The sequence below is a fragment of the Erithacus rubecula genome, assembly GCF_903797595.1.
Source record: "Erithacus rubecula genome assembly, chromosome: 3".
NCBI lineage: Eukaryota > Metazoa > Chordata > Aves > Passeriformes > Muscicapidae > Erithacus > Erithacus rubecula.
In genome coordinates, this window is record NC_136689.1 from 51,153,797 (window position 1) to 51,169,807 (window position 16,011).

At 40.8% G+C, this 16,011-nt stretch overlaps 1 protein-coding gene across 4 annotated transcripts in view; it reads left to right on the forward strand.

The window, feature by feature from the left end:
• COA1 (cytochrome c oxidase assembly factor 1) overlaps positions 1 to 16,011 on the forward strand; it is a 51,935-nt gene that overhangs the window by 20,542 nt on the left and 15,382 nt on the right. For 2 of the 4 annotated variants that reach the window (XM_079301463.1, XM_079301465.1), the window contains exon 2: positions 7,317 to 7,514. The exons of 1 other annotated variant lie outside the window; for it this stretch is intronic. The gene's annotated coding sequence lies outside the window, so the exon portion shown is untranslated. Of the gene's footprint in view, positions 1 to 40; positions 209 to 7,316; positions 7,515 to 16,011 lie in introns of all 4 variants that reach the window. One more of the 4 variants, XM_079301464.1, reaches the window with a different exon arrangement.

Consider the following 16,011-nt stretch of genomic DNA (forward strand, 5'->3'; position numbering starts at 1 on the left):
CACCACTTCTGATAGATTCTTATCACCTGCTCCCTTCAAGGCAAACTGCAGGGCTGCTCCCCTTCTGTAGCAGCTGTGCTGGAGGACTGCTGATGAGGAACAAAATGGGAGCTACTGAGCAGTCATTTGAAGGCTGGCTATTAAAAAGAAAAAAGCCAGCTAATTAGAGCTTAAAGGAAGAGGCAACACTGTGTAAAAACACCAGAAGGTAGGCCCTCCAAATCCCATACACTCCCTGTAAATAGCTATAATTAACCCCACAGTATTCAATTTATTAATTAAAATTTAATTAATATTTTCTGTCCTTAACATTCATTTTAGAGGTGGTCAGGAAAACATAGTGGCAGCTGGGTTTCCATAGAGCAGCAGTGACATTTAGAAGGGCAGAGCCACAGGAGACTCATCTTAGTCTCCCAATCATACCTGTAATAAAACAGAGCTGAAACTGGCCACTGGATTTCTGGGAAAGGAGGGGAGGATGGGAGACAGTGCAAGTTCTGGTGTTCTCCTGCATACTTTCAGACATCACCCTACAAATGCAGTACTCATCTTGATTTCAGATGAAAGTGTGAGAGAGCAGTGTAAAATGTGTGTCATCTTTACTTACCCACCAATTCACACACCAACTGAGGGCTGCTGTACATCACTGCGTTTCACTTGGGTTTGATATTCTGCTTGGTGCTCTGTCTAAGAGAGTGAGAGACCTCTCCTGAATTTAATGTATCCTACCAAAGGAGAATAGCTATTGCTTAAAAATGCTGTGGCTGAGCTTGGCACACTGCTGTTCTTTCCAGCAATGGGTTTCCTGGTCATTCATACTACCCATGGTCAGTATGCCTGATACCCATCAGTGTCAGAGCACTCTTCTGGACAAATCCATTGGGATACCCAATAGGAAATGTGAGTGTTGTCAGCTGTGTAGAACACTCCAAGGTTTGCTTCAAACACATAGGATGGATGTGGAAGATACCAAATGTGTTTCCTTCATCAAGGACAGTGCTTCATCATTATAGCAATAGCATAATTTGTGCCCTTGCTCATCATTTTTCTAGAGCACACAACATTTTTTTTCTGGCATTATAGTTTTTTGACATAGCACTGCTCTGATTGCCTGCAGCATACACCTGTTAATACTCTTCATACTTTGAACTGAAAAAACCCACCATGCCCATGAATAGAAAATACTGACTGTTAACTACAGGGTCATGAGAAGAGATGTGAGCTGAGCACAGTGCAGCATGGCTGCAGCCAGTCCTGTCAGAAGGGACCAAACTCTTCAGTGTGGTCATGAGCTATCCTGTAGAAACTGACCTGTGAATAAGGGTCTGCAGTACAGGCCTGGTGAGAATAAGGTAAAGAAGGTCTTTTATTCCCTATTTGACAGAAGGGTACATCAGCATGAATCAGCAAGAGAGTGTACTCAGAGCATATCAAAAGCAGATCTCTCAGGGGAAAATTTTCCAGTCCAGAACTGTTAAAAGCAACTGGGTGAGGAGGTGGACTGCACTGACCATCATCATGAACACCTTGGCTCTGCTTCTCTGGATGAAATATGAGGGGTTAGGCAGATTTTTGGTGTATCTAGTATTTGGTATATCTGGTATATCTATTGATTTAGGCCCATGTGGTAGTGAAGTGAATGACATGTCTCAATCCCAGGGAGACAGGCACAAGCTGTGTAGTGCTGTGAGGCCAGAAGTGCTTCTGAGAACACCCAGAAGCAGAACTGGAATTTTCCAGTAAACGTGAGCATTAGAAAAAAAGTTACTACAATTTTTAGTCTCTTTGGCCTCCAGACTTTGTTGCATAAATGCAACTTTAGGACCATCACAGAGCCTGCTTGTATGGTGTGTCTCCGTGGTCATGCAGGAAACCAGTCTCAGACCCATCAGGCTGTGAGTCATGTCTCCCATCAGATATGTTTTCCCAGGTGTGGCAGTGTGGGGCTAGAATGGACAAGTTCTCTACTTTGTGTGAAAAGAAGTGTCGCTGATGCCCTGCAAAGGTGCCCGCATAGGGCTGTCCCCATTCTGCCAACAGCAAGGCCAAAAGAGTGGAGATGACGATGCCGTTGCTATTGCACTGGTTCTGTTGGCATCAGGCTGGGACATCTCATGTGGCAATGTTGAGTCACAGCAGCATTTAAACTTGTGTTGCCACATATCATGAAGCAGGCCTGATCCATTGTTACAGTGCTGGTGATTCCGGATAAATTTCAGCAGAACTGGGGAAGAGGGAGGTAGATGCTGAGAATCACTGCAGCCTTCACCCTGAAATGAAGCTCCAAAAGAGCACAGCAATTGTCTGACTGTTGCAATATTGCCTGACTTTGCATGCATCATTTAGTCTTTCTTTTCTTCCTTCTTTTCTTTCTTCCTTGCTATTTTCCTCTCTTTCTCTCTTGTAAATAATTTTAAGTGGATTTTTAGAAAAGTACTTCCTGTACCTCCCAAAAATTCATCTGTTTCTCTGACTTTTACAAAGAGAGTAGGGGGAAAGAACAAATCCCAGGCAACTCACGGCTAAGTTTTGAATTTGACATGCAGAACAACAAATTCATCCAAAATGAGTTTTGCTTTACTGTTAGTCATTTGTACCAACCTGCAATTAAAAGGCTCAGCATTTGTTCTCATCGCTTTCTGAAATTACATTTTCCACTTCCTAGGCCCTGGCCTCAGGCAGTGGATTTTTGAAGCAATCATGCCTTGGTAATTAATGTTTAAAGATGAATGTTGCAACTTCTAAAACAGTGTTGCTGAGTAAACATACAGCAAAAAGAATACAAAAACTACAAGCCTTTTATGGAAAGCTGCAGAGTTTGGACCTGTTATCCTTAGAGCTCCCAGCTACAGTGCATTTGATTACCCCTTCCTCCATTCTTTCAGGTAGCGGGGACAGCCATGCTTCAAAAAAAGCAGAAGAAAATAAATATCACACCTAATCTGTCATTTCTTTGTGTCACTGACTCATCACCTCAGAAAGCTTGCTGGGAATGATTAACTCATACAGAGAGATAGGAGACAAATCTTTGGCATGGTCTGTAACTATAACATGACCATCTTGGATTTTTGCAAAAGACTGAGAGGACAAGGAATAAAATATGAAGGGAGGAAGAGGTAAAAATGGAAGGGGCAATTCCCTTCCTATGTCACATCCCTTGGCTTGTCATGAGTCTGCCTTTTTTCTGCAAAAGCCACAGCTTCCAGACTGTTACTAACTCAGCTGGATTTACCTGTGACAGCAGTCCATTCCACACAGGGTTTCTGTGTATGACAGAAGTGCTCCTCAGTGCCATTAGCTGAATCTCTCATTGCAGCATTTTTTGGTGCTGTAAAAACTAAGTTGCTGTATCACCTCTTTTTAACAGCAATCCTTAGAAACTGAAAAGGCAAGTAGGGAATATCAGCAAATTCAGCATTTCAGGAAGGGGAAAAGGGTAATCCGGATTGAGACTGCCACCCTACTTTAGGCATCTGATTTGGGCATTGCAATCCTGATTCAGACCTTTTGGAGAACACACCTCATGTCTAATGTTTCCCAATAGGTTGGCATGATGCAGCTGTCTCTTCACCTGAGACTCCTAAGACAGGAAAAGTGGGAAAGTACTTGCAGTCTCGTGGGTGTTTTCTGCAAAAAAGGGCAGGGGGTCCTGCTGTACCATGGGAGGGGTGCTGTTTTTCATACACTGAAGTCTTTCCTGCTCTGGCAAAGGCCACTGTCAAAATCCTTAACAGATCAACTGGAACAAGTACAGAATACTGCTTTGGACTAGTTTTCCTTATTCTGGTTTTTTTGTTTGTTTGTTTGTTTTTTCCCCTCTTCTTTTCTTTCTTCCAGAAAAGAGAATAAAATTCCCTAACCAACATAAAACTGGGAGGTTTGGAGCAGGTTTTTGGGCTTTTTTACTCTGATGTTCTTTTTGCTCAGAAGAAACCAAAACCCAAAGACCTCTTGGAAGAACTCCCTGTGTCTGATTCTGCATTTAAGTGGAAAAATGGAACCTCCCAAACAATCTTGCCTTTCTGGAAGTGAAGTTCAGGCTCTAAGAAAGATTAGTAAAAGACTCATTCAGCACTAGTCATACTCATTTGGGTAACAGGCAAGTTTCTGCCTGTGCTCACTTCTAGTATTCATAATGAATGTGTATTAGTGACTTGCTAAGCAGTAATTCCAGCAGAACAGTAAATGAATTATTGTCTTCTGCTTTAATAATTTTCTTGTTGCTTTACCGTTGTTTATATACCATCACCAGTATGCTGACATATTAACTGGATGCCAGTGCATGGTATATTTTATTATCCATTGCTTTAGTTATCTGTTCATACTCCTTAAAATGATTAAGCTAAATTTTAGATGATTTTGCTGTGGAAGCACAGTGGTTTCGAATTGTTTTGTTTGTTTGTTTTTATAACCTCTTGAAAGATTTTCCAGTAAAGATGAGGTTTGTTTGTACTAAATTTATGCCTGCTTGTTCAAAATAGCTTGCTTGTGTTTGTTAATGTTGATTTTTCAGAGATATCTTAAAAAGCACAAGGCCAGAAAGCACTTCTGCAGGATGCAGGTTGCCTCAGTTACTCTTCATGTTAAACATGACACAGATCATTCAGATCATTCAGCATTTTGCTAAAATGAGGCAAATGGAATGGAAAATGCTTGGGTAATAAAAGCAGTGTGCCTTTCAAGAAATGTTTAATCCCAAACAGATCATTCAAATGGAGTGTAATAAAGACTACTGCAGCTAATGAAAAGATTTTGTTCAATTCAGTAGGTTCTCAAACAGGCAGAGGTAATATGCTTGCCCTTGCTGAAAGTGTTCACTTAACTGTGTTTCCTTTCCTAGACTGGAAATTAGATTTCCTTCTCCATTGTTTATATAGAAAAGCTCAAAACTATTCAAGAAGATCATGTGCAAGCCACTGTTTTTAGAAGAAAGAGCTGCATTTGAATAAAAGATACTTCCCAACTTCATGTTCAGCCACTTAGCAGTAGCCAAAATAAACATCCTTGGCATATATTTGAGCTGAAGCCCTACAACAGGCTGTATGTGTCCCCTGCACACACCCGTGCTGCAGGAGGGACTGTACAAGAGCCTGCATCAATAAACAACAAACCAGCTCCCATGCCAGCCCACACGTGTATGCATGTATTCTGGTGAGCATGTGCATTAAGTCACCCAAATTTATACACCTAAGGTTAGAAACATCTATATTTTCTTTATTCCTGTGCTTCATTCTCAGCTTATTCAAAATCCTGTCCCCAGAGTTAATACACTTCGTTCTTACCTTGCCTACTTTGAAGGCTTTGGACCTGAATTGAGCAGGATCACAGCACCTTCAACTGTCTCCAAACCACACTTCAATTGGTATATCTTTATGTAGAGGGAATTTTGAAAGATGTATAACTGTTGATTTCCAAGGCTGTTTCATAAAGATCAAGACTCAAGAAGAAGTAATCAGAGGCACAAGAGCAAATTTATCAGAAGCACAGCCATGCAGGTATCAGGGATGTGGATGAAATTTAGGGATCTGGCTTTTTACTTGCACTGTAGCATAATTTGATCCTTGTTTGGTTTTGTCTCTTGCTCTTTCTTCTCTCTACTTCTTCACCTTTAGAATTAAAATGTCCAAGGTAATTTATCCTTCAAATTTATTTTCTTGTTCTGAAACTGGCAGTGAATACTGTAGGTTTTTCTTAAGGAAAACTTTCTCTAAACCTTTCTTTAAAGGTGCCACAGAGAGTTTCTCCAGGAGTGTGGAGCAGGGAGAAAAAAACTCTATTAGCGACCCATTTGCTATGTAGCCTTTCCTTAAAATACCAGCAACTGAGTTTCCACAGAGAGAACAACAAATATTGAAAGAGAAATGTGAAAGACATTATAAAAAAGGAAAGTAAGAAAAGGGATCTGCTCAGGCAAGTTTCTCAGGAAAGGTGATGTAATATGTACTGTAGAAAATCCTAGCAGTTGACATAACAAAGTTCCTTTCTAAATAGCTGTGGATGCCAGCAAGCTGGAAGAAACAGAGTGTACAGCTGGGAATACAGCTGAGCAGACTGTTTTGTCCAAAAGAAATATAGTAGGTGTAAAACTTCTTTTCAGAAGATGTCATTGAAGTTTAATTGAAAAGTGTCCTTTTAATTAAGGGTGAGTGACCACTGAATGAAAGTCTCATTTCTGTTGAGGCTGTTCTTGGTGATACTCTAAGATTAACCCATGCAGGCTGGCAGTACTCAAGAGGCTGCTGTTGGGATGCCGTGGCACACAGTTCTATAGCAAGTGCTCAGTCCCATTCACTTTTGCTGATGTTTATCAAGCTTTTTAACAGCTGTCTTGAGAATTGCCCAAGTTTTTTTTTTTACTGACTTGCTCATATTTCAGCCTGGTTTTCTACATAAACAACTGTTCTCAATGCATGTGTTCTGTGTGTATCCACATCTGCACATAAAATTTAGGAACCTCCCTCTTTGTTACAACAGACCTGACAGAGACACACAGGGTCTTTAAGATAATTAAAATATTATAATTTTGTGGCAGCACATGGCTGGATATTGGAGAACTTCTCTGCAGGGGAAAGGCTGCAGGGAGCTAAGCTCTATGTCAGCCTTGGAGGCTCCAAAAGGCCCAGATCTGGACTACATCAGGTGTTCTTATTCCACTTCTCACACAGCTTACAATTCTAAGGTCTTGGTTGCAGAGTGAAAACTTAAAAATCACTGGTTCCTCTACTTTGTTCCTCCTGGTAATTATAGAGCAAAATACTGCATGTGCAGAGATTGGTACACATAAAGTGTCATTAGAAGTGCCATTTTCAGGTAGGTTAGTTCATAAAAGTTGGATAAACTGCCAAACAAGAAGTCCCAGTTCATGGACTACTGTGGATTTATTTGTCATTACAAACAGTGGAACTGTATAGGAAGAACATCTATTATGAAAATTATATTTAGTTATAGGGCTGACATGCACGGTTTGTTACCTGCTTTTTACAACTGCTGTTAGCACCATTCAGGCAGCCAGCAGGCATGGTTTCATGCAAAAGAGTGTGTGGTTATTTTCATAAGGTTTTATGAATAAGACTTGAGAAGGCTACAGGAGATCCTTAATGTTTTTGATGGCACTGCTGTCATGTCAAAGTATTGTCATGTACCAGCTTCTCTCGATACTATTAATTGGTTATAAGGAAAATTAAGGCAATAGCCTGACAGTGCTACATGTCTTGGAATGGGAGGCTGAGTGACCATGTTGAATTCTTAGGAATGTTTGAATATTCTTCTCCTGTCTCTAATACATACCCACTCCTGCATTTGCTCTTTTGTTTTAGGTGGAGTCTGGATAAGAGCTGTCAGGAGGGCTTTTTAGCCAGTTTGAGGCAGAGTGATAGCAATCTTGAACCACAGTTTTAGAGGAGTGGCACCAAAAGGCCTGTTACCATTTACTGCTTTACAGGACAAGTAGCACTCCCTGCTTCCTCATCTGCCTGAAAATCAAGCCATAGATACTGACCTTCAATTTAAGTAAGGTAAGTCAAGCCTGCATCAAGCATGACTGAGTTTAAAATACGGTTATCAGCCTATCATACAACTATTTGAAATGAAGCCAGGGAAAAAAATCACTGGAGTGATATGCAGAGGTCACTAATATTGCCAGATCTCTCCCTGATGTGCTAAAACTACAGTAAATAATATCTCGTTAGTACACCCTAGTGCTGTGCTGAAGTTGGGCTGCATTTGAGGAGCTTCTAAGTTATAGCAATGCTGAGGCTAGAAAACTGTAATAGATCCACTGGAAAAGCCCTGCCCACTGCAAAAAACAGACATGCTTCTTGGCCATGACAAAGGTTCCAGATTTCTTTGTGCAGCTTCAATCTATTTCCTAAAATGCGAAGTGCAGCAGACATCTCAGCTGACTTGTTACTTTAGAGAATAAGTGGTCTTATTCCGTCTACCTTTTCTTTTACTGCGATGAAAAACAGAATGATCAGACTTGTTACTGATCCAAATACCTACTGGATTTTCCTAAAGACACGGTGTCCATAAAGGTTACTGTACATCTAGAGAGACCTTTCAAAAGTAACCTTTAAAAAAAAACCAATCCCAAATCCATCACTTCATCTGGAATACAGTATCCCTAAAGTATCTCTTAAGGTTACTCTATCCCTAAAGACAAACCATTCAAAACCCTCCATTTGGGTTTCGCTTGTCATTTGCTGGGCTCAGTTTAACAGAAAGTTTCCCCCAGCTAAGACTTAAGGCAACAGTGATGGGTAGGAGGAGCAGAGCAGCTGGCTGCTCTCATTTGGCATAGAGATGAAATCCAGGCTCCAGCCTTTAGACCAACATTTGATAAAACTTATGCCACACTCACATATGAAGCCCTTTTCGTTTTCCACATAACCCACCTGCATAGTCTTGTTTCCCTATAAAAGTCCATTTGTGGCTTTAAAAGCTCATGTCAGATATGAAGCAATTTAAATCTTTCATGATTTCTTATGTTTATTCTTTTGACATTTGAGTACAGTTGCTGAAAGTGTGAGAACAGTTGCTGCTCCTGTTTGAATTTCTTCACCTCTCCACTCCTCAACCAGGTGACATTTTAAGCTTTAAATTGTATGGCAGGGAGCACATTAAGCATCAGGTCTGAGAGAAATGGGAAACAACATGATGGGACTGCAACTTTAGGTGCTGCAAACAGCCCAAATCTCCCTATTAAAAATAGAACACTTTTTTGGTTTAAAGTGTGAACAGTCCCTCAAAATGCTACATGAGATCCATTTTCTGGGTGATGGAATGTATGCCTGCCTAGTTTGCTTCCTATGAGGTTATTAACACTTGCTGCATCTGTAACTGCTGGTTATTGAAGGAAGAGCACAGCTCCCTCCTAGAATCCTGGGACTAATCAAAACATTGCCATTAACATTTAATGAGAAAGTTGTTGCTTTCGTCAATAAACTGGCTTAGACTCTTAGTCCCCTGAAGCACTAATGGCACTTGCTGGATCATAGTTAACAAGCAGATTTTGGAAAAAAGCACAGTCAGAGGAGTGCAGCTTGTTGCATAAGCTCAAAAGACTGGCTCATTTCTTCTTGCTCTCCCCACCAGTACTGTATATTATGTATGCTAACAAGCATTCATCTCTCAGCAAAGTATCCAGACCTTGTAGGGCCAGTTCTTTCTTCCAGTAAGACCTCTGCATCATAAAGCAACCCAGACAAAGCATGCCCAGGGGAAAATCCCATGCTTATAGGAGCTTCCAAGCATTTTCAGCCATTTTCTCCCCTAGCTGCTTGTCTTGGGTGGAGGAGAATGGCTTGTTAGAAAGGAATGGCCAACATAAATGGAAAACAACAAATAAGACACTTGAGGGTGTGTCTAATGGATACAGATATCCAGGAAAGGAAGTATTGTCCCTCATCTGTGCCAGACTTGGGCAGAAGTGCCAAAACGGGTACATTTTAGCTCTGTCAGCCAGTTCTGCCATTTTGGAGATGAGACTGGGTTTATGCTGAAGAGGCATCATGTGAGGAGAGTAACATTTTGGATACTGTGGTCCTCATTACTAAATTTAAAAAGATTAAAGAAAACTACCACAGTTTCACAATGCATTTACAGGCAGAACAGTAAAAACAGTGAATAGTGCATTTTATTGCAAATGCTTCATTTAACAAACATTAAATATGCATCTGAACATTGTCAATTTGAGATACATTCCTAATCTGACTTTTCCCCTGCTTATAGTGGTGTAAATCAATAATTATTTTACTGAAGTCAGCAAAGTCATTCCCTGGTATTAAACACAAAAGAGAGAAAATCTTGTTTTTTACTTCTACAGAAATTCATTCAATTCAGTATGAATACAACAGTATATTGAAGAACAGAGACAACTGAAAAATCCATGTCCTAAATTCAGTAAAGGGTTATGGAGCTGAATTTCCATCTGAGCACTCTTGAACATTGAAACATGAAACCTCCTTTTCTTGTGGTGTAATCTAGTTTATTTTCTCCAGAAAATACATTTTCCTTTTTGTAAACAGAAACCACATGAAACACGTGGCTATCTTTTGAGCAAAAATCTCAAAGACCATAGTTACACATATTAAAAAACCAACAACCCACAAACTTCTGTTTTAAAGCTAAACACAGATTTTTTTGTCTATCAGCATTTTTATTCCATGCCAGTTTTTTGCATAGTGGAAATTATGCACCCTTAGGAGAATAACGACTATGATAAGTTGTTAAAAACCAAATTATCTAGGAAGGTAATTTTTCCCATTGTGAAAGTGGCTTGTCAGATATTAGTGAAATGAATTAGTCACTTAGCACACCTTTCACAATCTCTAAAAATTAGATGATGGCCTATACGTTCCCATGAGTAACAGGAGGCAGCAGTTCTCCTCATTGTATATACAGTAGTATCACTCCACAGTTTCTGATTATGTTTTATTCACATGGAAGCATAAATCAGTCACAAATCAGTCCAAAGCCTAAAACTAACCAAACCAGTTCATATTTCTCATATGAGCTGTTCTATTTGCATGCCTTTCCAGATTAAACATTTCTTGTAGTGATATAAAAAGATTCCAGGTACATATATTCAATGGAAGAAAGTGACAGCATGAAATTTAGAAGATGTGTGCATGAGGAAAAAAAGGAAAGTGGGAAGACAACAAGAAAAGAAAGGAACATTTCTTATGACCATCTCAGTAGAGGAAAGTAAATTGAGCAATACCTACCCAATTTATCCCATTATTTATCCCTCTGCTTTCTGGAACCATTCTGAATAGAGGAGGTGAAAGCATGATCTCATCAGTGTATGTCAAGATGTGAAGAAAATGGAGCCAGGTTCTCTCCAGCAATACCTAGGGATGGGACCAAAGGTGATAGGCACAAGCTGAAACACAGGAGGTGCAGTCTGAACATCAATAAATGGTTTTTCACTGGGAGGTTGACAAGGAGCTGGCACAGGTTGCCCAAAGATGTTGTGGCGTCTCCATCCTTGGAGATACTCAGAAGCAGTCTAGACATCATCCTAGACAGCAACCATCTGTAGACAACCACGTTTGAGCAGGGATACTGGACAAAGTGACCTCCAGAGTCACCTCAGTCCTGCTCTGATACTGTGATGCTGCTTTGATCTCTTGTCAGTGAGAAAGGGAGGCAGCTCGTTTTCTTGGTCAGGTCCCTTCAATCAGGAACAGCAAATTTCAGAAATGCAAAGGGTGCTCTAGCAGCCAGATCTGGAAGAGACCCCAGTAAGCACATAGAGTTAGCAGTGGGAAGAAGTGGAATGCTTGTAGGGTCAGGATAGGCAAATTTACATCTGGCAAATTAATAGAAACCAAGCAGGAGAGCAAAAATTGCATATTACTTCCACTTCAGTCATTCTGAGAAATATTCCCATCCTTTTTGTTTCAGAGAGGGAACTGTGATGTAACTAATAAATATGTATCAAGTGTCACCTAATGATTACAGCTTTGTGCCAGGGGCTTGGGGAGCACTGGAGGAATGCTGAGAACTTCTGTAAAAGGACTTGTCATGTGCAAAAACAAAGCAGAGAAATCTGGATGCCTGAATTTTATGACATTTAATTTCAGTGCAGACAACTGAGACCTTGGTAGTTTCTGGGACTATAGTCATGTTCTCCAGACTGATTTACCATATCATTCTCCTGCACAGAATGAAGCTAAGCACATCAAGGAGTGCTTAGGTCTAGAAGCTTTATAGTACCAATTGCTGGTGCTGCAACACTTAGCTCTGGCCCTAGGCAAGAAGCCCAGACTTTGGGCTGTGTTGTGCTCACACTGTTCACACAGTAAGAAGGGTCGCACACCTCCTCCCTCTCCTGTGACTAGCTTGTCTTCTTGAATGCCAGCTCTCCAACTTGTTAAAAATATCTGAACTGGATTTAATGCACTGTAGGGCAGCTGAAAAGGTTGAAAGGCAAGTTCACTGCCAGATTAAACATTGGGTCCTTTTCTTGGATCATCACTTTCCTGGTACAGCTTCCCATGAGTATGGCAAGACAAGGAATCTATTTATTTTTCTTCCTTAAGTGAACATTGCAGAAGGACAGCACCAAGGGGGCTGAAACTTTCAAAACCATGAACTTTGTAATGCTGAATTCAAGCAAAAATGCAGCACTTTCAAATAATACCTGGCATATTAACATAACCTTGACAAGAAAGATACAGAAGTGCAAATGTAGCTTTAAAGCAGAAGCAGCAAGTTTCTGTCTGAAAATACAGCATCTTGCCAAGTTACAAAGAAGGCGTTTTTTCATACTCTGCAGTAGACATCAGTTATCAAATAGAGTGGTGCTGTTGGAAGTGGAGGAGGAGCTCTTTTCACATCTTTCTCTAGACTATTTCTGCTTCTAATAAATACAAGTGCCTGTTGAAAAGCTCTGTGCCAAAGTGCCTGGGTTTCTTTAACGGGGAGCTCAGAGAGCACTGCTGGGGTTAACATACTGTTTTTCCCAGGCATATACAAGTGTGTTGCAGAAGGCACAATGCAAATAGTGTTCACAGAGTTTATAATTTCCTGTTGGAACAGCAAAGAAAAGAAGGTCATTGATTTAAACCAAAGAATACAAATTATTTCCTGCCCACAAAGCTGCCAAATGCTTGGAATTATTGATTTTTTTTTCCTCCCTGCTGCTAACCAAACACTTCTGGTCCTGTCATGGGCATCATCAGCTTATTGACTAAGTAAACATAACCCATTAAGCTGAACATTTTAAAAATAATAGAAAGTTATAGTGGCTTCAGTTAAAAAAAAAAGGAGAGGAGAGAGGAGAGGAGAGGAGAGGAGAGGAGAGGAGAGGAGAGGAGAGGAGAGGAGAGGAGAGGAGTGGAGAGGAGAGGAGAGGAGAGGAGAGGAGAGGAGAGGAGAGGAGAGGAGAGGAGAGGAGAGGAGAGGAGAGGAGAGGAGAGGAGAGGAGAGGAGAGGAGAGGAGAGGAGAGGAGAGGAGAGGAGAGGAGAGGAGAGGAGAGGAGAGGAGAGGAGAGGAGAGGAGAGGAGAGACAGTTCTTGAAGTTAATTAACTTTTATGTAGATTCAAGTTTCTGCAATACAGGTTTGCATCCAAATGAGAGAGCAAGGAATAAAATAAGACTAGGGAAAAAAAACCAAAAGTCCTTTCCCAAAGAAGCCAAGAATGGGAGGGTGCAGGGAAGCAGTTACTTCATATTTTAAGACTCCATGTAAAAGAAAAAAATTCCTGCAAAATTGAGATTGAAAGGGTAAAACCATGTGGCAGCAGCATGATGAAGGCATGCTTTTATTTATTTATTTACTTACTAGCAGCAGGAGATCTATGCTATTGTCTGATTCAATTTTTTTTAAAGTCAGATCTGAGCACAGCTGATGCCTGGCCTTGGAACCTGTCAGTTTGAAGATAGCACGTACAGTATTAATAAATGTAGAACAATACTTGCTGTCAAGTTGGTTACAAGGCAGTACTTCACTGAAGGGGGCCTGACAATGTCAAAAAGCATTAGACCAGAGCCAACAAATGTTTTATACTCTACAGCTGAACCCAGAAGATGGATTGATGCCCTGAATCTGCCTGTAAGGCATCTGTCTGCTCTGGAAAGTGTGTGTTTGTCTGAAGAAGCAGGGAACAAGTTGCTTTTCCCTAGTCCTCCAGCCATCTGCCTACACAAAGGACCAAGATACAAGAGAACAAGTCCAAGTGTGCTGTAGATGGACAGGGATACCTCACATACAAAATAGTCTTTAAAAGTAGGAGAACACACTCGGGAGAGGTGTTTACAGGCAACAGCAGGGAGACAACTACCAGGCTGAGACACTGCAGCGAGGGCTGGCTTTCCCTTGGGACTGGCTGTTGCAGGTGGCTTCCCTGGCCAAGAGCCTAGGAGTCCTTTGGTGTGAGAGTCAGCTGTGAGAGAAGAGCCAGTGGGAAGAGACACCAGGAGGGAAGTAAACAAGCAGATTACAAAGTGATGATAAATGAGGGTATTGGTCTTCTACAGTGGCTTAGAGGAAGGTGTGACTGCTTCCTCCACCCCCTCACCTTCATGCCTGTTGACTGAATACTATTAAGGCAGGTAGATTATTAATAACCTGTTAACAGCTTCTTTAATTTTCTAATAAGTACCAGCTGCAGCTGCTATAATTATTCTGCTGGTCCCACAACATGCCCTGTGCCAGACTGCAAAATCTATATATTTTTTTTTTCCTTTGGTCTGGAACACATTGTTATGCTCTTAACATGTGTGTACTGCACATGGGCAATTGCATGCCTAAGTAAAATTACATCTTAGGCTGTCAGACCACTTTGCAGCCATTAAATATCCTTTCAGCAAAGTAGGAACCAGTAAGTGTTTAGTAACTTATTTTTGCATGTGTGAATTGAGACACCCAAATTTTATTGTTTTAGCCACAGTGATACAGTGAGTCAGTCCCTGAGCTGCTTGTGAAACCTGGGAGTTCTGTCTTCTGCTTTGTTTGTGCTGGTAGGATATGAACTGAAAAACTCATGGATAAGTAACACTAAGCAGGGGCTTTTTCTATATAGGCAGAGTCCTTAGGAGCAACATTATACAAAAGCAATGGTATCCATCATCCTTCCTAATTCCCACCACCACAGAGCTGAGTAAAATGTATGGGAAAAAAAACATAAATAAACAGAAATGGATCGCAGCCCACCTATGTGTCTCACATATACCATATTTGTCAAATTTCATTGTATTGAGCTCTCTGTAATCTAGTGTTTAATCAACAAACACCACAAACTAATATTTGAAAATTACCATTTTCTGAGGAAATGGTGTATGCTATTAGCAGCCTTGTTTGAAAGCTACTAGTGAGGATGTGCCTTGAAAATACTATAAAGCAGATGCTGAATTTTCAAAGATCCTTTTGAAGACAATGATCCTGTAAAGGTATCACCTGTTGAGCACACATAAAGCACACAATATTTTGAAAAAATCTCACCCATCACCAGTACATAAAGGTGTGGTCTGTGCTTTTGTCCAGCTCTTGGGCTATCATGCCTCCTTGCTGGACAAAGTCCTGTGCTGTAGCTCCATAAAGGAAAGCTTGTCCCCATATCTCTAAAGGTAGGTTTGCTTTAGGAAACAGCCCTGGAGTTGTGCTGAATCTATCTAGTCTGGCATGTTTTAGCCTAAGAGAGGGAATTGGCAGGCAACAGGGAACAGCCCAGGTCTCTGGGAGTCAAGTGCCTGACCTGGAACTGGCTTCCTGTGACGTTGTTCTGTGGTTTTCTGCCACAGATGTGCAACATGAAAATTAAAAATCCCTGCCTTCCCTAACAGAAACTATTGAAAGACTAAAGATTTAGTGACTCACATGCAAATTATTAAACAGAGAAACATGTATTCCTTAAAATCTTTCCCACACATATTTTGAGGAGGAAAATACGGTTTGCAGTCAGCTGTTCTCTGAAATTCCTCTTGTCCTGACTCATATTTGGAAGGGAATCTGATACGTCTATCTTGTGAGCATCCAGCATAACTTTTCCTTTTTCCAAGGGTGGATGAATAAATCAGTAGCTACTCCCCAGTTGAAGTTAAAGGTCTGATTCCAGATGCTGCATGTGGAGTGTGGCAGGTTCCACCACTTCCTTTGCCCTTTTGCACTCTCAGTCTAGCAAAGCTCTATGCACAAGTTAACAAGCTGGATCTGTCTGAACAGAAACCTTCAAGTACTATGGGAACTTCTTTATTTTATTTTTAATGGTTCCCATCATAATTATTTTTCTCTTTTTTTGTCTTTCTGATAATAGAATGTTTCTAGGTCAGAATCCCAGTTGGTCTTGTGCTGGTTTTGGTCCTCAGTGCTTATTAAAAAGTCATGAGTCTTTGAGGTTAGCTCTTCCCCAGATCCTAATTTGTGTTAACAAATTTAGCTGATACTGAACCAGGTCTGCTCATAATGGGCAAGGACCAACTTCTGGAACCAATCCAGGTGCCCAAGATGTTCGAAAGTAATTAGTTTTCTTTAAAGCCTTGGGCTGTAAGTGTTGATCTGATATAT